This window comes from Falco naumanni, chromosome 16, assembly GCF_017639655.2.
Source record: "Falco naumanni isolate bFalNau1 chromosome 16, bFalNau1.pat, whole genome shotgun sequence".
Taxonomy (NCBI): Eukaryota; Metazoa; Chordata; class Aves; order Falconiformes; family Falconidae; genus Falco; species Falco naumanni.
In genome coordinates this window covers 6567524-6591479 of record NC_054069.1, presented here as the reverse complement: position 1 = coordinate 6591479, position 23956 = coordinate 6567524, and positions in this window count along the sequence as shown.

Sequence of the window (23956 nt, the reverse complement as noted above, 5' to 3'; positions counted from 1 at the left end):
GATTGAATAAGCAGTCAGAGCTCCTTGCTACAGGACGTTACAGTCTACAATATAATTTCACAAATATACATTTGAGCTTGCAAAGTGTTCAACTGAAAAAAAGCAGGAGAAACGTGCAACGGAGAGAATGGACTGAAATGTTAATAAGCCCAGAAAGGCATATGCATAGTAAACCAACCTCTGAACAACCTACAAGCTATTATATGAAGAAGATTAATGTGAGTTCCATATCAGATAAGTCACTGGCAAATGTTTAAGAAATTAGCCTCTTCCATTCAGGTATATGGTATTATTCCAGGTTAATGGAACAGCATGTTGAAATACAAAGGATGGCAGCAGAGTTGCAAAAATGAGCATCATCTACAGGTCCATACAGTGAGAATGAAAAACTTGCAAGAAGCAACCACCTACCTGTATTATGATCAGTAAACTATTCGAGCAAAGGTTGGTCAAGAGGAGTGAAATTATCTTGAAAACAAGAAAACTGATTTCCTGTAAAGTCATAACTGTATTGCCTTCAACTGCTTTGTTCCTTATCTTTTTTATTAGTTGAAAAAAGTACACATCAAAAAAAGCACAAAAATACGATTTCTCACAGGTTTCACTTTTAAAAAGGAAAATTTTCTGGTATGTAACCACCGTAACCTTTGATATAATACCTGCATCCTGTTATTGTTTTTATGAATCATAGTCTTCCACTTGATTCATAGTGATGAATGCCAACAAAGCAGCAGTGCTGCCCTGCGTTAATATCCCTGCTGGAAAATTAGCATCATGCCTTATCATTTGCCTCTCTTGAGCCATGCATCTCTTGGTGAGCATTGCCTCCCATGCTATGCTAATGCTTACTTATTCATTACAATCTTCAGCTTCTATCGCAGTTATGAAAAACAAATCAGAGCTCACTTACATTTTTGCCAGTGCATATTCTGTGTCAAGACGGAGTCTTTTTTTTTCTCTTTGATGAAGATAGCTTGGCTTTTTAATAGCTACCGTGTATTTGACTCCTTTACGGGGATGTGGCAACTGACTGTCAGGATGTTTCTTTCAGCTTTTTAAAAGCCCCATGTTCCCGCTGAACCCTGTGATGTCATCACATCCTCCAACCACAACCACTTCTATATTTTCCCTCGCTCTGTGTTGTTCTTCATGATGCTAAACAGTTCCTCCAAGAGCAGCGGTCTCTGGAAGATATTATGCACAAAAAGGCACCTGGTATCACCAAAATGTATTTGAACAAACAATCAAACCTGGGACCTGCCACCCGTGGGGCTTTTACCATAGATTAGCAAAATTAGGTCAAAAGGTTGCGCAGCAGAAAAAACACAAGGGTCTTTTAGAAAGATTTTGACCTGTGGCAGTAAGGATGCTCTTGTTTCACATAAGACAGCATTCTGCTGCTTCGGGTGGCAAAACTGTTGGCCCCATACACCGCAGCTGGACCGAACCAGCCCACATGCCATGTCTGCCTGGCCCTTTAAATGCGCAACGCTTTTAAAATACAAAACCTGAGTGTTTGCTCCTGCCTTATGAGAATCTCAACTCCCTGGGGCCACTAAATTTGAACTTATGAGGAAACACCTGTAAACACTTCAAGCCTCATTAAACGAGGACGTCCTTAATTTAAAAAAGAAACCCTTTTTTCTGTTTTGCTTTTATCAAAATAAAACACTTCCTACTAAAGAAGAGATGGCACTTCCAAAATAGCTTGCAAAGCCAAAGGAAGGCTAAGAAAGACTTGCCATAGGAGTTCAGATAAATTCTTGGCATGAATAACAGCACCATTATATTTTCCCTATTCACACCATTGCGTGAACATAACCTCTTAAACCTCTTAACATTCTTTCCTCTAAAAATCAGACCATCACAATGAATTTTCACAAGTAATACTGGCTTAGGAGCTTCATTCCTAGAGAAATATTTCTTGGAGGCTGCACAGTGACTTCAGGATTCTGGCATTCTTATCTTCCCATTCAGTTTTTAATCACTGAATTGCTGTGGTCCCAAAGTTTGCCCTCACAAATTTCACAAAAAGAACAGGGCAGGACCTGGCCAGTTCTTTGGCCAGGAAGCTATTAAAATAATTTCATCCTTTCAGAGATGCTAAACTAGGTCCACTTTGTGAACCATTTTGCAGCATACCATTAGCGTTGCATTTAATGGAAAAACCCAGATTACTCAAATGAAGATGAATGCTTAATTATATTCCCTCTAGTTCAAAGACTTGTCCACAAACCAGAGAAGCAAACCCCAAAGCAAGCAGAATGGAAAGAAATAAGGAATGTGTACCTTCACATTGCTGCCCTTCAAAATAGCACCCACCTCCCCAGTACTCAGGCATGAGGACATTATTTAGCCATGTTTTGCATATCTGCAGGAATGTTTACTACCAGCCACAGAGTATAATATCCTCTCTGCTGCTGAAGTGCTTAGTAATAGCAGGCGATCTGTCAGCTAATTCTTCACAGACAGGCAGGCATGCTACAGTCTGAGTCTTGGCCCGATACAGCCAGATGAAGTGGGGAAGAATATTGAAACTGGCTTCAGTTGCATCTCGGTTACACCAAAGAAGGAAGAATTTATGGACTCTGATATCACCGATAGAAAAGCGATATCGTATTTCTCCCTAAACTAACGGAACTTCATTTTAGAAACCTCTTATATTTGTAGAACAGAGATAAATGGTTGTAATGCAACAGGAAATCTCTTCCTGACAAATTATGTCCTTTGAAAGCCAGGGCCAAATCATATATTTAGATTTCCTTCAAGCTTACAGCACAAGGCAATCTCAAGGCACACTGGGAGCAGTTCCTGGAGTTTGGCTCGAGTCAGAGCGTAAGACGACGTCAGAGAGCGTTTACAACTGTACTCTGTTACAGTTTTCTTCTGGAATTACCTGAATTCTGACATCACAGAGCTACTGGAAAACAGCGTGGTAAATCAAGTGTTTAGGCAAGTTTCTGCCAGGAACAAGACCTTATTTTTAAGTATGAGAACACAGTCTGTGTACATTTGTGCTCTTCAGGGTAGCAGAAGCACAGCCTGAGATTTGTACACACGAGGTCCTATGTATGTATGAAAGCAGAATGCACAATATATGAAAGTAAATATACGGGCTTCTATTAAAAGAACCTACACGTGCATATCATCTCACCTTTAAGTATATTGTGATTGTCCTTAGAAAAGGTGTGTATAACATGAAATCACTCAAGATTAAACTGTTTTTAAGGTCTTTATGTCAATACTTTAAAAATACGAAACCAGGCAGATAAAGTCTTGTTGTAATAAACATCTAAAATGAGGAAGTTGCAAAAAAGGGCATGTTTTCCACAGATAAAGCAAGCCAGCACTATTTTGGGGGTCGATAATCACCCATTTCCATATCTTACACACTGTTACCAGATAAACTTTTGATGTGTTAACGAAGAATCATTCTCCAAAAAGTAACTTCACAGTCATACATTAAGGTATAAAGGGACACATGCGTGTAGCTTGGTGATTCCACACCACACCAAGCAACGTAAAAGCTCTGTCAAATGTGAGGCTCTTCTCATTTCATGCATTTTACAGAAAAAATGCTTTTTGGCTAAGGACTGTTTTACTAATGAGGTCCAAAGGAAGAGACAAAAGCAGAGAAAAAAATGAAAAACATCACTTAGCAAGGATCGTATTTGTGTCTTCCTCTGACAACTGTTTGTAAATTATGATCCAAGTTTATAGCCTGTAAAAAAGGGCTCGAGCCCAGGCTACTGTTAGACGATCAGACAGCACGGACAGCAGGGAGGCTGCCTGTGGACAGCTGTACATTTAAGACACTCAGAAAATTAACTGCAGCCTTTGCCACTGGATGACGAGATGCAAATCCAGCTGCCTCTGGTCATGCCTTGACCCGCTCACCATAAGACCAAAGCAACAAGGTCTATGTCAGGCTACGTGTAAGAGTCACCCGACCCTTGGTTTGGCAAGGAACATCCCTGCCCGAAGAAAGGGTGCAATTTCTCACGTTCCTGGTGGCTACGTGGAGCTGTGGCCAGAGACCGCAAGATTCACAGGCAGCGTTATAACCTGGCCTGACCGCCAGACACAGCTGTTCAAGGGATAACCTGAAATTAGCTGCAAAGCCCTTCAGAGCACCCCCGCGCCGTGCACAGCGCAGAAACTCTCCTCTGCAGGCCCACAGTGAGATGCATTTCTCCTAAGCGGGGTCGGTGGCTCTGTACACGCAAGAGCCAGTTAAGGGTTGCAGCAGATCGAGGTGGATCCCTGCAGCTGATCTCAGCAAGGATGGTAAGAGTGGAGCGCCAGGATGGCTCAGACTGCATGTGCCTTACCTCTTCTTCCAGCCAAGATGATCCAAGCGTGGAAGAGCGATGCCCAGCATCAGCCTTTCCTTCACTAAGGTATGTGGGACGTGTACCTCATCGGACAATACCAGCTGGAAAAACAACACGCCGCAGCGTTCAGAAATCTGCAGCTCCCCTGACAGCTGCCAAGCAGCGGGCAAGACTTTAATCTGAACGCTCAAAGAAGTTGCAGACAAATCCATCTTTTCCTGTTTTACACGACAAAGGCTGCCCCTGTCTCCCATCTCCGCCCGTGGGCAGCGGTGGATTCCCAAAGCCTACTGCAAATGGCAAAAAGCCCTACAGCCTCTAAAGCAACCTCTTGCCACGGGTTCCCTCACCACAGAAACACAGAGGAGCAGGGTCCAGCCGCTGAGGAAGGCAGTTGTTCAGGAATCTCACAGCTAAGCTCCCCGCAAACACCTAGGGATACCTACTATAAGCCTGATGCTCCTGTTAAGGAGGAACCAAAACCAAGAACTGTGCCTACTCCGTCTGGTAGCAACATGGCCCTGCAAGAATTTTTAAAGTATACAAATGATATAAAATCAACAGGATATATTATGTTTGACAATCTGAACCTAAGCTTTATCTCACTCCCTCATCTCTTTGATGTTGTCTTATTCCCAGGACAGGAGCTGAGCTCATAAGTAATTTTCTTCTGAAAGCAAATAATTTTCTTCTGAAAGTAAATCAATGCTGTTGACAGATGTCCTGGGTGTTGGGTTTTGTTGTTGTTGTGGGGTGTGGGTTTTTTTTGGTTTTTTTTTTTTTTTTTTTTTTTTGTTTGGCTTTTTTTTTTTTTTAAACGTGTCAATATTAGCCCTTTAATCCTGCCATATAATATAACAAGTATGAATATATGAGTAGTGGCTTGATATTTCAGAAAGCTTTGTGGTCTGCAAACACAAACATTTACCTTTGAGAACACAATAAGTAAATTAATAAATGGATCACTGCCTCATAGGTTTGAACGTTTAAAAGACAACCACGCTTAGAAAAGGTTCTCATACTTCTTCCCTAATCAATCAAGAGAGAGAACAGAGGAAATGAAAAGTTGAACCTCATTTGAGGCAACAAGAGCTAACTGAAAAGATTTGCTAGTTCAGATTACAAATTCTATAACCCTATATAATTCTATAGATATCTATATCTATAATTCTATATCTTTATTTCTTAGCATGACACTGTACATGAAAACGTAGCAAGAAAACAATCCAGAACCAAAGCCCACAGAGTACAAGGGCAGGATTTGTTCCAGCAAGCTTATGTAAATCGTGTCATCAAACTTCACAGCATCACAACACACCCTGCTGAAATCCCTTGGCAGAACCAGAAGAACAACAGGCATCTCCAGAGGTACGTCACCCACCTCTGAAACACCTTCTGGAGGTGCTTCTCCCTTTTAGTAGACCACAGGGCAAGACAAGTACAATGAGCCTCCTAATTCTGGTAATTTGATTAGGCATCAAAAGAGCAGGATGAATGAAGGTCTAAAAAGCCTCAAAGCCAAAGCCTTTCCCCAAAGTCAAAGTCTGCTGGATGCAGAGATGTGCTATGGCTTTCCACCAACGGTGAGAAGGCAGCTGATCTCCTTGAGAAGCATGAGGGACACGACAGCTACCAGGAACGAGGGAAGAGGAGCTGCGCAGTGTGATGGGACTTCTCCTGCTCTGTCTACAAATCATTTACCAGTGAATGAGTCCTCAAACACTTCTAAGCGTGTTTGAAGCAAAAGTGTTACTTCAGTCAACAAGGTGGTGGTGGGTGGGTGGGTGGAGAGAAAAATGTTTCAAAAAAAATATCAAAAAAATAAGAAAATTTCCCATTTTCAGCAGAAGCTGGGGCTGGTGTGAAGGTTACCAGGACTCCTGTGAGTCACAGTAGGAGGGAGATCTTAACAACCTGACCAGGTAGGTGTACCACGCAGGGCAAAAGAGGCTTTTAATGACAGCTCTAATAAGACTCTCTGGATAATGCCAGAATTTATTATGTGCACCACTGAACATGGCCTAAAAAAATAAACGGACACATTTCTGATTTGGGCACAGGAAAGAGTCTGATACAGGTAGAGAAGATGGCATCTCCTGCTGGGACAGCCTGTGCCGTCAGCTTTGTACGTTGCAAACTCAGAGACATAGTAATTTTGCAGCAAACCCGCATCAATACATAGTCCTGTGGGGTTTTTGTGGCTTTGGGGGTTCTTTGGTTTTTGTTCTGTTCTTGGGAATACTGCTGCTCTAAAGATTAGCCCTGCAAGGCCGGGCCAGGAACAGAGCTGAAGGAAGCGGTACCCAGATCTGCCTCCTCATGCCGCACAGACTGACGCAGCCAACACGAGCTTCAGTGCTTTGCTCAAGATCACACAAGAAATCTGCAGCAGGGCTGGCAACAGAGGCCAGACTCCTGGGGATCGCCCCGTGCAGAAGACTGCTTGCTAATCAGGCACTTCCTGAGGAGTGTATCACCTTTCCTTTTTTTTCCTTACACCTCCCACTTTAACCTCTGAAACAAGTTCTGATTCATACCACAGCTTTGATAAGGAACAAATGATGCAACAAGCTTCATAAATGCTCAGCACTAGAGATTAAGTCCTTGGGCAGTGTAAATCACCATCGCCCTCACGACCTCTCAGCCAGTGAGGATCTGAACCTGGGACATTCCACATCCACGCCAGGGTTACTGCACATATTTTTGCATTCAAAGAAATTTCCCATCCTGATCAGGCTCTACTGCTGGGCACAAAGGAGAGCATGAAATCCTTCCCAGCTCCTGCACACAGATGCCTAAGTGAACCTATTTCCCAGAGTCCTCAAGAAAGTTCTGAGTTCTAGAGTAAAAAGAAAGCAGAGGATGTGTAGATGTGGCACGGAGGGACATGGATTAGTGGTGGGCTTGGCAGCACTAAGTTAACAGTTGGACTCTATGATCTTAAAGGTCTTTTCTAACCTAAACAACTCTGCAGTTCCAAAAAACCCAAGCCAACCATATTTCTCACACTGAGACCGTATCTGCAATTAGAGAGATGAGAGTTTCCCATGAACAAGCGCTTGTGTTTTCTAACACACGTTAAGTTCTAGAACAGACCTTTCCGGGATTTCTTTGTACTTTTTACTCTTTTAGATATATATATATATAAAATATATATATATACTATATACAGATCATCTGGTCTGTTACTGAGCTCCAAGACACAACTGTTTTACCACCCTCAAAAAAACCACCAAACCCCCAAAAAAACCTACCAAAAAACACCCAATCAAAAAACCTCAACCAAAACCCAAACATCCAAACACAAACCCCCAAACCACCCCACCGCTTCTTAAAGCTAAAATATGCAAGCTGTTTGTAGTGGACACACACCCGTACTCTCAGATCTACCCTGTCCTTGCTTCTCTCTTCCTGCTGCTCGCAGACATGCCTGCCTGCAGCCTACCTGTTCTCCTCAAACACTCCGGTGTTTGTTTGTCAGTGAGCAGCAATGTCACGTTTAGTTCAAGTTTCTGCTGCTTTGAGTCAGGCACAACACAATCTGTGTCCACACTGTGCCTGCAAGTGAGACGTGAACCAACCTTGACTGAGTGAGGTTCCTTGACAAGAGGACCAAGAACAGTGGTGACCCCACAAGCCTGGGACCACAGGGGTGCCACGCCGGAGCTAATGCACACCAAAGTCCTTGTCACTGCAGCTCCTCTGCAGTGAGGTGTTCAAACAAGATGCCTGTGCATCTTGCAGGCTCGCCTCTGACTGCAATGCCGCGGCGCTGGGAGCAGTTGCACAGCCTCTCCCCTTTCACGTGTCGCCGAGTGGCTGCTAAAGCAGGTGCTGGCAAGGGGAGAAAAGAGCAGGGCATCGTAACTTCCCCACCTACAGTAACGCCAGTCTGGTGACTTGCTGGCTTCCAGAGTTTGTGCACACCAACACAGTGAAAGCCACCCGTCCAAGCGACCTGTTGAGAAATTACACACACATGAACCATCCCCAAAATAAACCTGAAATTGACAGAAATCAAAAGCAGATCTCAAATGATTCATGAAGAGAAAAGAGGATTAAGAATATCATTGAATGTTATGCACGGAAGTCGCATGACTAGCTCTGGAGCTGGCAATGTGGGGCAGCCAGAAAGCTTGGGGTGATGCATCAGTGATGAAAGCGACGCAGCGTAAAGGTTTGTTCCGTGTTCCCGCTGGAGCCTCACACACGCTTCCTTCTGTGGTGGTCCTAGAAGCCAGTAACACGCTGCACTGAAGACTTCGGTCCCTCTTTGTTGAGTCTGCCAAAGCAAAGCCCTTCTTTAAGGAGTCCTTACCATGACATTTTTAATAGCCTCTCTTTCTCCTTGCAGAAGCAAAACTGAAGAACAAGAACGACTGTATAACACAAATTCAGCGGTACTTCTCACAACCTCTCTTCACCATTCGTAGAAATGGGTTTCATTCAAAATTCATTCTGAGAACACCTCTTTTGACTGTATGCACACAAAGGCAAGTTCTAGAAAGGCATTTTAGTTAGATCTCACACTGCGTGCTCAATACAGTGGAAGTAACCCATCTCAAACAGAAATACTAATGGTTGAAAAAGCCACATTCAGCCAAGCTGTGTGCCCAACTCAGCAGAGTAAACCGGGACTTCAGCATCTCCTTTCACATTCAGATACTGTCCCAGGCTCGCCAAAAACTGGGCAACCAGCATTTCTTCAAGCTAAGGGTTTTAAGCAGATGCTACGTATTCTACCATCAGATCAGACCTGCCAGAAGCCACGCTGTCAGGCTGCTTCTAGCTGGTTCATTTAGAACATGAACCTTGCGGCTGCTACCAAGGCAAAAGTTTGAGCGCTGCTTGTGTCACAAGGAAAGTCCAGTCACCAGTGCAGAGTCCCTTCTGGGAAGCAGTCATGCCGAGAGCACTCTCTGAGCCCATTTGCCCCCAGAGTTCCACAGAAACAGGACTCAGCAGCTTTGGCAGCATCGTCGTGCCCTGCCTTACCCTGAAACCCGTGATGTACAGCTGCAAAGGAGTGGGCAGAGAGCTATGCAGAACGATAGCACTGCACTGAGCTGCGAGTCTGCACAAACGTTCCCATTGCTTCATTCAGCATTTACTTTTCCGTGGTCTCCTTCAAACATCTGGGAAACCCCCCGGGGTGCAGTTGGTTCTGACAGCTCAGTTTGCTGTCCCCAGGACGTGAGCAGCACGGGAGGTTAGACAGTTCTCTCTGCTGTCTGCAGGACCACCTGCAGATCTCAGCTCATCTCTTCCTTCAGAAGGTTGATTCTCTGCTTAGTCGAGGGGAAAGGATTCCGTTAGGAACTGGGGGACAGGAGGAACAGGAAAAGTTGGGGGGAATTTCCTGCCAAGGGCCTCCCTTAGCAGCAGCAGCAGCGAGGATACAGGTTCGTGGCCCTTATGTAGAGAGCTACTAATCACACCTTACGATAGTGGAAATGTCAATTCCACCTCCTAAAGGCATTGACCCCAATTTAGAAAACAAGACCTGTTACATCTTCACTGGGCCCTCATGCTTAAGTGAGAGCACAAGATTTTCAAGCTGATTTCACACTGAGGTGAAGAAAAAGGAACTAAAAACCTCCCCTCTACCTTACCAGCTCTGGTTCCTGGCCAGGCTGCACTCAGAAAACCTGACTTTCAGTTTGCAAAATTGCACCAGGGGGCTTGCAGGGAGAACTTTTACCAAGGTTCTTGCCTATTTGACACCTGACTAGAAAGAAGGGGGGGGGGGGGGGGGCGGGAATCTAGGCTAAATGCAGAATTAAAAGCTGGTAAAGTGGAAGCATTACTGCCCACTGTAGAGATAGTGTGCACTGCCAAAAGCTCTGCACTGGAAGGGAAATTACGAATGTTGGCTGTGGTTAGCATGAACAGAAGACTAAACACCACTTTCTGCTCACTGCCATGGAAGCAACAACCACTTGGGTCTGTTCTGAAGTGAAATAAAACTCTAGGAGTGATTGCTAGAATTCTTCCTGCATCCTCATGCTGAACTGTCTGCAGGAACAGATCGTGAGTTCCCTGTAACCACCAGCTTAAGCCCCTGCTACAGGCAGGCTGCCCCTGCAGGGCTCCCTTAGCTTCTTCTGAAACACACTGCTTCCCGTCACCCCAAGAAAAGGATCCTAGGGGAGTCTGTCTCAAGTCCACTTTTGTTTCACTAATTTTTTTTCCCACACTAGCAATGAGATTAATTAGTTTAAATGCATCATATGTAGAAGCAGAGAAATTCTGAAGATGGAAATATTCATAGGGGTGAGAAGGCACATTTATCTGGCAGCTGAAAGAGCTGGAAGTTATTAATGACTCACTCCAGAATTTGGATGTCAGTGTCCGGGATGCTATTACGTGCATCACTATCCAGGCAAATCACAGTGGAAGCTTCAAAGAGGAATGTGATGATGATGATGATGTCCTGAAGACTCGCTCATTCTCATTCACATTTTCTCCTTGCAATGCTTTATACTACACTTGCTGTTCTCCATGTAGATACCCTTTCATTTTTGGTGTTACTGTGACAATAAGAAGCTGTATTTTGATCAAAAAAGCAAACTGTTGGCATTAAAAAAAGGCCATATCAGCAAGTGTGAGTGACAAATTTCTCTGCCCTTGTATAGTTAGCGACACATGGACTTCATGTCATGAAGCAAACTGCATTTCTGCATTTAAAGAAGTAACTATTTTGAGACTAATGTTGCAGCTCTCTTTCAAGATTTAGCAAGACGTGATCTGCAGTTTCTGCAAGTCATTGGAAAGATTTCAGCAGCCTCATTCAGAAAGATGCTCAGACACACGGCAGTCTGGATGCAGAGGTGTATATCAACATTTCAATTATATGCCTCCCTTCTCTAAGATAAACGCTCCCTATACACTCAAAGCAATTCTTCCCCGCATGCAAAAGCCAGCACTGATTTTAAGTCCAGCACTGCACCAATGACTCCAGCAAGAGCCACATCAATTGCTTACTGGCAGTTGTCATTGTCCTGAAACCCTGTCATCAGTAGCACCCAAAGGGGCAACAACGCACAAGAAAACGCGATAATTTAGATAAAAACAAAGGAAATACACTTTTGCAGTTAGTACTTACATAGAACTTTGTTTATTCTTAACAGATTTGTATTAGTTGGGTGAAACTGCCACCTGCTGGTCTCCGCCCTGTCAGGCTCAGTGGGGTTTAGGGCTCAGCGGGTGTCACCAGCCTGGCAAAGCAGAGAGATCTGCAAATGCACAGCCACCAAATCTTGGTGTCTCGGGCTCCAAATCTCAGCCTTGGGCGATCTGCTAACACTCACTGCAGTCAGGAATTACAGCGTGGCGCAAAAGAAAGAGACCGCATCACCTAAAAACCTGCTCCGACTCGGGTTCCTGGGGTCTGCTGATACTGGGTTGGTAACAAAGAACATTCTAAAGAGAATTTCTTGTCCAGAAACAGAGCAGAGGAACTGAAGTTAACAGCGATAACACATGCTCCAGAATGTGCACTGCTGTTCGGGAAAGGATGCTGCAACTGTTACACTATGTACACCTGCTGGTCGTTAAAACACAAAGGTTTGGATTAAGGAAACATCAAAAAAGGAACTGTGCTCATCACAGTTCTGGAACAGACAGAAACACAACGCTCACAGCTCCATGTGTATCAAGGCATAGCTTCCTTCTCACAGGCAAAAGCATTCACTACAGTGTTCTTCATGGCACAGAAACCCTTAGGACACCAAGGGGACTCCTAGCCCTGCAACTCTCTTTTATACGCTCAGTTACATTCATTAATATTTATATTGTGAATGCTGAGTCCATGCAATAGGCCATTCCTTGGCCATGCCTCTTGGCCCATCAGGTGGTCATGCCTAGTTACTTATTAAAAAGAAAAGCTCCCTGGAAGACATAAGGATGGCACTCACAGGCATGCACACACAGGTACTAGCCCAATACCAAGATCTTGTGATTATGCTTTTTCTCTTAATGAGCCTTCAACCCCACGTATAGTCACTTGTAAAACCAGAGAGCTGCCCTGCCTGAGGTGACACAGGCGCTCTACAGCACAACCCATGAGCCTTCCCCTCAGCTTCCAGCCATGTCACAGACACGTCTTCTTTTAAAAATCTCCAGCAGAACAGGATTATTGAAGGAACAAACTTCTTTTGTGGTTCTTCATGACCACAGCGTCCAAAAGAACATCTAAATGCAGAGCTGGAAGCAAAAGCTTTCTGGTACATACGATACATGCCACTTCACATGGGGAAGGTAGTGCTGAGAGACATCCCTGGGAAGGGTGAAACCAAATACGAGCTTGTGCGGTGAATAAGGGATAGTTTTCTCTTTCCCAGTGCTGATGTGCTCTGAAATTTTTTCCGTTTGCTCTAACTCACGGCTTCAGTGAGGAGTTGCTTTTAACCACCAACTGTCTGGAATAACGGTGGTGCTTCTTGCTGTCCTGCACAGGGAAGGGTTTCAGCTCTGGGGAAAAAGCCCCAGGTGCACAGCCGGGCAGAACCGCGCACCTCGGGAGCTCACAACACACTTGGTCCAACAGCCAGCAGTTGGAAGAACTACTGTTCTGTACAGGGTATGGAAGAAAGGAGCTTCTCACAAGTAAAGGAGTTGGGAATGCAGCGGAATTGCAGCATGCTCAGCAAGGAAGCAAATCTTTCCTCTGCAGATGAGAATTTTGGAATAATTTCAGAACCCCTCAGGCACAGCAGATTTTCACTAGTCTCATGGCCACTGCCAGCACTTCTGTAAGGGAAACAATAAGGCCTGTTGCTGTGACTTAAACGGTAAAATCAGGGAACAAGCTCGAAAAATAATTCAGATACTCTTTTTGTTTGCCTTGATCTTGTGCTATACATCTATTAAAAATCTGAAATAATCATTTTGAAAAGGAAGCTATGCAGCACCAGGCTTAGTCAAATGTGGATATGAGAGCAGCATCACTCTTGGGCAAACATGTTTGATGTTCTGCTCTGCTATTTTGTTAAGGACAGTCTGCTAAACCGCTGTATCTCTAGGCAGATTTATGGCACACTGCTATAAAATCAAAAGACTGCTTGCAGACGTGAATTTTCTGATATCCATCTCTGTCCGTAAACCTTTTATTTAACCCCGATTAAAAAAAAAAAAAGATCTAAAGTATAGCAGAGGTTTAGAAGTTTCATCAGCATAAGCCATGTAAGTAATATCAGCAGCAAAGAATGCATCCGAGAAGAATGCTCAAACCAGACATTCTCATTTAAAACACAGCATTGACTGCTGCCTATGCTACATATTTTTGAGTAATCCCCCTCTCATCTATTGCAGTGCAAAAAGATAAGGTGATTTTCTTTCACTCCAGAAAGCATTTGATTAACATTGACAGTTCCTTGGAAATTTAGGGGCTTTCCTTTTGTAGGACTCAGCTGTGAAAACTCTGTTCTCTTCTCTTTCAATGACTGGAACTCTCACTGGGTGATCTTTTATTGTATTAAATGCAGGTACAGAAACCAGCTAACATATTACTTGATGATTTCGGTGCAGCTACCGATGACGACACTTAATTTTCCATTTAACCCTCTCCTTTGCTTCTCTTTTGTTTACGTGTCAATAATTTTGCACACTGTACAGTTTAATGTATTTCCCACACAAATCCACCTCTTAAAGTCCTTTAAGCCAGGGAAAGATGAATGTTGACAGTTCACCACACGAGGCACTTGGCCCTCAGGCCCTCCCCTGTGCATGTGAGGCTCAGCTATTGGAACTCACTCGACTCACACGCTCTCCTGTAACGCCAGTCCTATGGCCAGCGGCACTCTGACCTGGCATCTCTTCAAAAAGACATGGCAGTCACTATAATTTCACCAAGATTTTACAGCTTGCTTCTATGGAGAACCTTTCAAACGCATTTTGGGAGCTCCAGCTGAAGCCTGACAAAATCTGATAAACTTCAATGATTACACTCTTAGTGAGAGAAAAAGAAACCTCAAGTGTAGGGACTACTCAGTTACATACTCATTACACTCTTAGTTGTAATCTTTTGTTGAGAGTAGTATGTTATCAAAACAAGGAGGCAAATACAGTCAGAAATGTATGTTTCTGAGTGTGATCCCTGTGCAACAGGGAAGTTCACAACTAGTTTTGAAGATATTAGCCGAAGTCACTTCTGAAAAAAACTGCTTATAACCAAGATTCTGGGAGCAGCGTTTCCCCTGGGATAGCTACCGTACAATTCCTAGTCATCTCTTCGGCCCGAGTGATTCAGCGATGCGTTGCTGTGTATCCCTACCTGGCAAAGGGCCACACAAAGGTTGTTTATAATTAATGAATGGATACGTATTCAAGCTGGGCTCAGAGGAACAGCTTTTCTTCCAGACAACATAAATCCAAAGTGGAATACATTTGTGCAAGCTCTACAGAAAGAATTTGGGGATTTCCCCTCACACAAGCAATCTGTGAAATGCTGAATAAGTAAAAAAAACCAAGACTGTAACAAACCTAGTCTAAACACCGCATTTCTCTCCCCCTCCAGAAAACATGACTTACAGCGGAGAAACCAGTTGCAGGATCTCCCTACATCTGTCTGTCCGTGCTCGGTAATGTGTCAGGCTTACCAGGATATCAGCATGGCAAGAGTATGAGGAGAAATGACAATGCATATGATCAAAAGTGGAAATAACTTCTAGATGTATTAAAATTCAAGATTTTTCCTTGCAACTTCATGCACCTAGGTCACCAAAAAGTTCCAACACCCAATGTTAACACTAGGTATCTAACTGGCACACAGATTCTCTCTCGTTAATCCTTTTTGGACTTTGGTGTGATCTTTTGGTCCACTTTTACACCAGCACTAGTTGTTACTGCAACTGTAATCATTTGGGAGACTTAAACCCAAATATTAAGGGTCACTTGTGGTTGTTTGGTGTTTGTTTTTTTTCAGATTAGACAAGGCCAGGTGATTTCCAAAGAAAGAATTTTAAGTTGCTTTTATGTTTACAGAAGGGCAGAATTTTCATATTGGACAGAGCTCTACACGGTTTGGATTACACATTAAACAATGTTAAAATCATTTATTCCTTTACAATCGCAGGTAGTGAGGGCACAAAGCCTGGGTCCGTTGGAGTTCAAGTGCGTTGCACAAAAGCGTGCCAAAGGCAGGCGTGCTATGGCCAGGTGAATAAATTCATAGCTTTCAGGAAGAAGTTGCCAACGCTGACCTGAAAGCCATGGGAAACACTCAGCTATAGATCACCTACTTTCTGTGCCTGTCTTCCTCTCCACTCCCGGCGAAAACCATGATCCCAGCACTGCCACTCACCCGCAGAGCCAAGCGGACGGACCACACGGCCTTTCTCTGCTTTTCTTTCCTTCCCTCTTGCTCGCATCCCGCACGCGCACACCTCCCCCAAAGGAACTGGGAGGAAGGGGAACACGGCTCTCCAGCAAACGTGCGTTTATCACAGCCAACACCGTGCCATGGAAAAGGGGAAAATCCACAGAGCCTGACAGACAGAAAAAGGAATTTTGTGTGGTTTTACCAAGAATTAATTTATCTGCAGCCAGCAGCAGAAACCAGCCTTTCGAAGGCATAAGGTCAGGGTGCAGGGCACAAATATCTGCATTATGCTCATGGTGCTTAAGGCTCCCCAGAATTTGCATGAAGTTTTCTGTTCTATCTGATAACATCACAGAAAAACAAAACAAATCAGATCATACTGTTCCAATTATAAGCTGCTACAGTGAGGTAAACCTGGACTTTCCCAGCTAAACATCTCCACACTGTGAAAATAGCATGACTCAATTATTCTGATTTGTCTAACTTTGTAACATATAAATGAAACGCTTGAAACAAATGAACAAAGACACAAATGAACAAAGACACAAATGGACTAAACTGAGATGCTAAATATTTTCATATAAGGAAAAGCATTGTATTCAGTTTCTCCTTCCAAGCTTTGTCAACACCCAATTTAGTCAAAACTAAATGTATTTTCTTAAGATCCATAACAAATGGAACATTTCAGCCCTTGAAGTGAGGCATAAAGACCCAATGCACAACAGTAAATCCTGCTCTGTCATTGAATCACTGAATACTCAGAAAGTGAATGACCTTTTTAATTGCCTGTAGATAAAAAAGAAAGGGGGGGGGGGGGGGGGGAAGCCAAACACAAAAAACTCACCAGCACAACACATCCAACCAAAATCCAAATTTACATCGGATTATGTAGAGTAGCATATGTAGAGTAGCATGCTCAGGACTCAGGGAGGAAGGGCCCCCAGGAGGGCTGTGGTCTGTTCCCACCCTTAGTGAATGATGATTTTTGAAAATTGTTAGATACGTGCATTTTTTCAAATTTCTATCATCCAGTTTAACATCTCTCAGAAAGGTCCCAGTCTCAGATGAAAATCAGTTCTTTTTATATTCCAAGATACTGGAAAGCAAGTACCCCTGAAATTATTTACTCATATAACAAAAATACATAATAAACTACCTAAACTTTTCAAAACTAGCTTCCTAGCCTTAACTGCTCTTCTGACATATATGATCCCTTTCCACAGTGATCTCGGTCATCACAGTAATGTTTTGTCGTGATACCGCACTTTTAACCCTGCTGACAACAAATTACATCTTGTAATCCTTCATGAGCTTGAAAAGTCACTACTGCTGCTTTCCTCCCTAAACGATTCTAGGAGCTGAAAGATTGAAAGCTGAAGGTATGAAAGACTTTATTGCGTTACCATTAAGCCTGTGCCTTCATGTCAAACGTGCAGTACGTTAGCTGGGATGAAAGGCTACACTGGTCCATAGTGTTCAGTGGTTTGGTGGTGACTGTGTGGTTTAAGCCGTTTGACTGCAGTCACGCAGGGATTTTAGCCATACGCAATCGTAACCATTTCACACCCACAGCTGCAGGAAGCTCCTTCTCATTAGACAATCCCATCAGCAGATTAGAATGTACCTCTGATGATTTCTAAATTCTGCTCTCTGTAGGGTTACCCTGCTCTCCATCCTCTGTACCCAACAGGAATTTCTGGTTTATGTCCTGCCCTCGCTACTTTGGGAGAAGACTTTAAAGAAGAACTTCTCAGGAAAAGAAGTTTGGGGAAAGAAAGAGAGCCCAGAATGGCTGGACCCAGAGATCTGTCCTTTGAGGAGGAAGTTAGTTTACTAACTAAAGTTAGTTTACTTCTCCCTGACTTGGACAAAAGCTCTACTGTACCTTCTACTGTTGCTTTCCTCCCACCTGGAATTTCTTTCAAGCATCAACTATCAAATAAGGGGAGACACTGGCAGTTTTGCGTATGTTCTGTAGAAGAATAGTGAATTAAATCTCCAATAATATTAACACCGGTCCCAGGGCCACATAATCTATTTTAGAGCTTTTGCAATAACAATGATCACCTTAGCAGATGAGAACCTTGCTGGTAATTAACTAACAAGGCTTGCCACGTGCTCCATGGTTTCCAGGACCTTCTCTACCCTGTCTCAAAGATCTCCACCGGGGGACTTCTGCTTCGGGAACTATTAAAGAACAAACCACTGCAGCAAAGCATGCCAAGTAATCTGGGTATTTCTAGGCATTAAAAGCCAAAGCAAGCCCGCCTGCTACCAGCAGAAAATAAGTGAAGTGAGGAGGAGAAGAGGCCAAGAACAGACCGTGCAGATAGTGGAAGGGTCAGCTCACAACAGTGTAGTAGCATGGTTCCTCTTCACCTCACCATACTTGAGGTTAACCCCCCACCTACATCCCCCCCACCCTGGATGTCTTCAAGGCTTGGCAAAGATAAATCCAGTCACTGTTTAACACTGGTTTCACATTCACATCAGCTGGGTCTGGCTCCTGAAGGAGGCATGAAACCCACTGTCCAAAATTTCTTGATTGCTCCTTTTCCATTCCACCAAGACAGACAGCAGTCCGCAGCTGGGAGGTCTGCACTAGAAGCGCAGTAAGGCAGGACATGACACGTTTTATGGGACCACTGCCTTTTTCTGACTGCAGCATGTTTTATGGGGACTATTACATTTTTCTGAAGGCTTGGATTTGGCTCAAGGCGTAAGCAGACTAATGAAGTGCAGCTTCCTGGTGTTGACTCACGCTGAAAACGACCACTCGTCCTGCAGGAGAGTGAGATTTGCTCGATCTCTCAGGACTAAATTGGCAACTCTCCAAAGAAGTGACCAAAAACAGTATGAGCAAGTCAAATGCTTCCTGTGGTACTTCATTGCCAGAGCTGAAGTGCCAAGATTTTTCACTTTTTTTCCCTTCCAACTCTTCTGGTTTATTTTCAATTTTGCAACATTGGACATTTATCTTAAAGAACCAGCACCCAGAATCAAGTGGTTAAGAATATATCTCCATTTAATTAAGAAAAGCCAATCCCATGGATTTAAACTGCAGAGAAGTATTTGCAAATATGAGCCTAAGCATGTTTAAGATTCAAGAATAGACTACAAATATGAAAACACTGAGGTTTAATTAATCCTGTTACTCTCAAGCCAATCTTATGGTTTTGAGGATCAGATCCAGGAGTTTTGAACACTTAAAGCTGGTGACATGCACAAGAGCTCGATACACTCCTCTGGAGCCTGTAAAACCACCTGAAATCTTACCATTAGCACCCACAGGCTCTGACTTTTCTGGCTAGTGCAGCTGGAATAATAGCATTATAATAGCACCGAGCTCACAGCACACCAGCGGGAGGAGGAAATCCAATGGCAATGCAAACAATTCCTGGGAACAAGTAAAAAAGGCAGCTAGCCTCCCAGAGGAAAAAAATACAACTCTTCGGCTGCTTCCCAGCTATGGTAAGTCTGATAGCACATGGAAGAGGAGAGGAGAGCAGCTAACCCTGCTGTCATTGATTTATGGAGACCTCTGGGCAATGTGGATGCTCTAAGACTGTTTTTCTGTCATCCCTGCCATTTTATATATTATTGTTTTCTTCCTGGCTTATAATTCCCCTGAAATACCTGGAAGTGAAATATTCATTGCACAAGTGTGTATGTGTTCTGGGAGCTGCGGGTTTGTAGTCACAGATAAGCTTTTTCTTCCACACCTCATCCTCTTCCCCTCATTCCACCATTCCAGAAGACAGTCTTTCATCTTCAGAAATGCAGGGCCCAAGTCTAGACATTTTGTTCCAGTGTTGGGCCTTAGGCAGAGTGTATGAACGTGGATAAAGGCTCCAAGTGTGGCATTAAATAACTCCAAACTCTATCTATCCTGAAACATTCTTGATTTCCAGCCTTTCCTTTTGGGGTCAGAACCAGGTACATACACAGCAGACTTGTCTGTGACACCTGAGGGGCAGCAGAGCTCAGTAAAAAGACAAAAAAAAGTCCCACTTCACACACACCCCCCAAAAAAACCCACCCCAAAAAAACGCCAAAGAAACCAAAATGAAACAAATAAAACAAACCCCCAAACAAGATGTGTATTCAGAGGAGACTCTGAAAGGGCTGGCTGCCACCCAGTTCAGGGACAGTTCCTCACCGTACACGCAGTATAACAGAACAGGACCAGAAATAGACTGAGGATGGGAATTCCTAGCAATTGGAATGATGCTTGAAGATGAGCCCCAACTGTAAACGCCAGTTTGATCCCAGTTTCTCTAGGGATACCAATCCCTTCTTCCCTGCATTCAGGAAGGATGTCATCTCCGCACGTAACGTGCTATGTACCTACTCTATTTCACAATCACCCAGGTCAAAAATAGCTCCGGATTAAGAAGCGAGATTTTTTTTTTGTTCTAAAATAATGTTATTTCACCACTAATACTTCCTTGCTAACTGTCAAGATCCACAAGGCCACCTCATTGTTTATCAGATACAGCTGGAAATTGAAAAAGCAACAGAAACATGAGATGAGGAACAGGTTATGAGGGAGCAGAACAACACATTGAGTAAGTGAGAGGACATGAACGGTTACTGGGGTCTACCCTGGGGCTCACAGAGGAACATGAGTCAAAGCTGTCACAGGAGTTAGGCCCAAGTACACAAACACTCAGCACAGTCCCTGGAACAGATCTGTGCCAGCTCCTTCCCTTTTAGCTAGAGTGAACAGGGAAGCTCCCAAGGAAACTGCGCTTTTCAACAGTCATTCCTGCTTCATCAGTAACACCTTCGCCAAGTTTCTGACCCTTCTTCACCCATGGAAACCTCCCCTACACCCGGTTCCACAGCAATTCACAGATGCAGAACACATCCCTTTCGGTTTTTATCACGTTAAGGCCACTCTTGTGGCATACTTCTTTGGCTCAGATGATGGTGCACAGCACCTAGACAGGCGAGGTGAAGGTCCCAAGGTGAACCTGTTCCAGTGAACGCAGACAAACTCCATGGCGTATTTTAGGAGCTTATACTTCTGAATAGCAAAGACATGATCAGAGCAAGTGGAAGGCACAGGCCAGCAGAAAACGTTAAAAACATGTTGTTGTTTCTCTTGCACCAGAGGCCAGGTGCCTCCAACCATAGGGCCCTGGGCACAGAACACAGAAACTATATATTTCTTCAGTGGCTCACAAACAGGAAAAAGCCTTGAGATGGGAAGTATTAACACACCCATCATACCCACTGTGAAGACAAACAGTTAGGTGCTTGTACATCCCATCTCTAGTACACAGAAACACAGCTTCCAACAGGTAATTCATGCAATCTGCCTGAATTAAGACAGATCCCCCTGTTTCTTTCTTGACTGTAAATGAAACTTAGGTGAGCAGCTGAGATTTTCATGTCAAGCTTAGAGATACTGACTTTCAGGCAGACAAAATTCAACCACAGAGACCAAAGACCTTTCTTCAAGTTCACAAGAGTGCTGATATCAGAGCTATGAATCCGATGCCAGACAAACCCACTCCCCCAGGTCACGGCTAGGTGGGTCTTCTCAAGCAGACAGAAAAGCCTTCCCGGATCCTGTGCCAGCCCGAGCTCTGGCGACTCAGTTGGCCTCGCACCGAGCACAAGCTCTCTGAGCCCAGTGGATTACTTTCAGTCCTGCACATAACGCAGCCTTTCCTGAGCACAAACAGATAGAGCTGTCAGCAGCACGCAAAACATCACACAGACATCATTCCTCCCCTGGTGGCTTTGTCCTACAGGAGAGAGTGACCAAGGGAACACCACCCTCCTTTCCCTACAGCGCAGTTTGCCCTAGCAGCATCCCCAGGAATGCAAAGATTCAAAAAACTTAGAATAGCGTCTGAAGGTTAGAGATCTGATGTTTTAAGGAGCAGCAGGTTTTGGAATGAAGCAGTTTGATGGTATCATACACGTTCCGTTTTCTGTCTGTAAAATGTGTGCAGAAGTTATCCTATTGAGCAATATATACAGCATCATCCATTTCTTTGTTAAACCCTTCGCTCCCTGGGAAGAACAAACACAGCAGCCAATGCAAGTTACAGCCCTGCAGAATTATCGCTCCAAGTATTACTGATTATATCAGCTGCCATTCAGCTTGCTGTAACAAAAACAATTTGTCCTGAGGGAAAGCAGTATGTACAGAAAGCCACAGAGTGCAGTGAGGTATTGGATGAAGTTCACTGTTACTGAGGGGTGTAGTGTTACTCCAGCGCCTCACTGACACTAACACTCTTCCCTTAAGTTTTAGTAGAAAAACAGCTTCCCTTAAAGCCTGCCATGCTGGCTTCCTAGCATTCATCCGCCCTCTCTTTGCATCTCAAGAGAGGGCATGAGCCATGCAGATTGAAATCCTCTCTACCTGCAGTCATTCCCCACGCAGCTAGGACTCAGTTTATGTTTTTTTCAAGGGAGAAAGAAATTTTCCACCCACCAGCTCCATACAGAACAGGGAACAAGAGTCTTGTTTCTGCATCGCTCTTTAAAATTCAGTCCCACAATGAATGAAGTGGTCATCACTGACCATACCCTGGGTGGTTCCCACATCTGAATGGCTTTATCAGGGTTGGGGCAGGACACATCACACTGCACTTATCAGAGCCAAATCCAAAAATTTGCTAATCTGCCCCCTCAGTTTGCTACTACTAATTTGAATCTCAGTAATACCTAAACCCCACAGAAGACACCAGTCTTATTTTACTGGGTGCTCTATACACACATTGAACAAATGAATTTCTGTGCAAAGAACTTACAATCTAATCCAAAAAAAGGATGGAGAAAAGACATGACTATCATTCCCATTTTACAGGCAGGGTTTTAGGCTGAGCCTGGACCGGCATTTTGCATCCTGGCCTCTGTGCTTGCCACTAGCACCCCATAAAACACCAGAACGCTAACTCTCATGGCTAGACATTTGCACACCCAAGAAAAAGAAGTGAAATTGTTAGCTTATCTGCAACTACTTCTGATAACCTCAGCTGTAACAGGCATCTCACCACTAGCTATGAAGGCGCCCAGCAAGAGAAGCCTCAGCAGTCATCTTCTCCCATATACTCAGCACTTCAGCAGTGAGAGCCAGCCTGCCAAAAGTGAGCCTAATTAGTAAAAACAGTGTTTGACACCTGATTTCTAGTGAAACTGCACTAAAGGGGCCGCTAATCCGTATGCACAACATCAAGGAACAACAAAACTGCTGTGAATTCAAAAGGATTTCTTGGCAGATTCTAGTCGGATCTGCTGAGCACAAAAAATTTTTCCCTTTCAAGTTGATGTATTGAATGTCTAGCTAATGACACTAAATGAATAGTTGTCTTACTCCAACTGAAAAGCTCCCAGTGCCATCTGATGTGCGTACCGCATATTCCCTGTATGTTTTATCCAGCACATGTCTCTGGCTGCTGTGGTTTACCGGGCTACTAGTGCACCTGCAGTTTGTTTGTGTAATACTGCATGTGCTTCTGACAGATTTCTATTAAAAAAAAAAATATTATAAACAAGCTAAGCATGCTTCAGGGGAGCAGCAAAACACAGGAAGAATCCATTTTTGGCTCTTTAGAAAGATTATTTAAATATTTAAGATGAACCTAAGAGAAGGACCAAGACCGAGACTAAAGAATTTATTTCCACTGCATGGGGCTAACTTTCAAGCTTTCCAATAACTGCAACAAAATCAAGTGTTTTCTGAACATTTAGACTAGTTATACAGGTACCACACCGGGAGCCACATGGAAGCTAAGCCCCTGGGCCTTGCAGAAATCTGAAACAGCTTGTTGAGTCCTGGTGCATATATTGTCCTGGTACCCTTAGAACAGCACCTCCCAGCGATGCACAGCACACCATAAAGCCTATGGAAACACTCTCAAATCTTTAAATCAGGGTAGGTTTAGACACTTGCAAATGGAACAGCAACTCACCCAGTGAGTTCTGTTGACTTAGTAATTTCCCTACTCTTTACTAAGTGGAAATGCAAACTAAAACGTGTATCCATACTGCACTTCATAAAGACTATTTACATGAACGCATTTAACTTGCACAATCGTGGTGACTTAGTGCTGTTAGCTGATCTGATGGCGACTGTTGGTGCAAACCATCACATGAGAAGGGGTACAAGATGCAGAGTTTCTAGTCTTACCGCATACTACATCACAAGTAGGGGATGTAGAGATAATCACTTACAGCAGAAAAAAAAAAACCACAGAAATATTTGGGGCCACGTGTAGCCTCTTTTCACTGAATACCAGGTTCAGTCCCTTTCAGTGGCTAGAGAACAGGACTTGAGTTA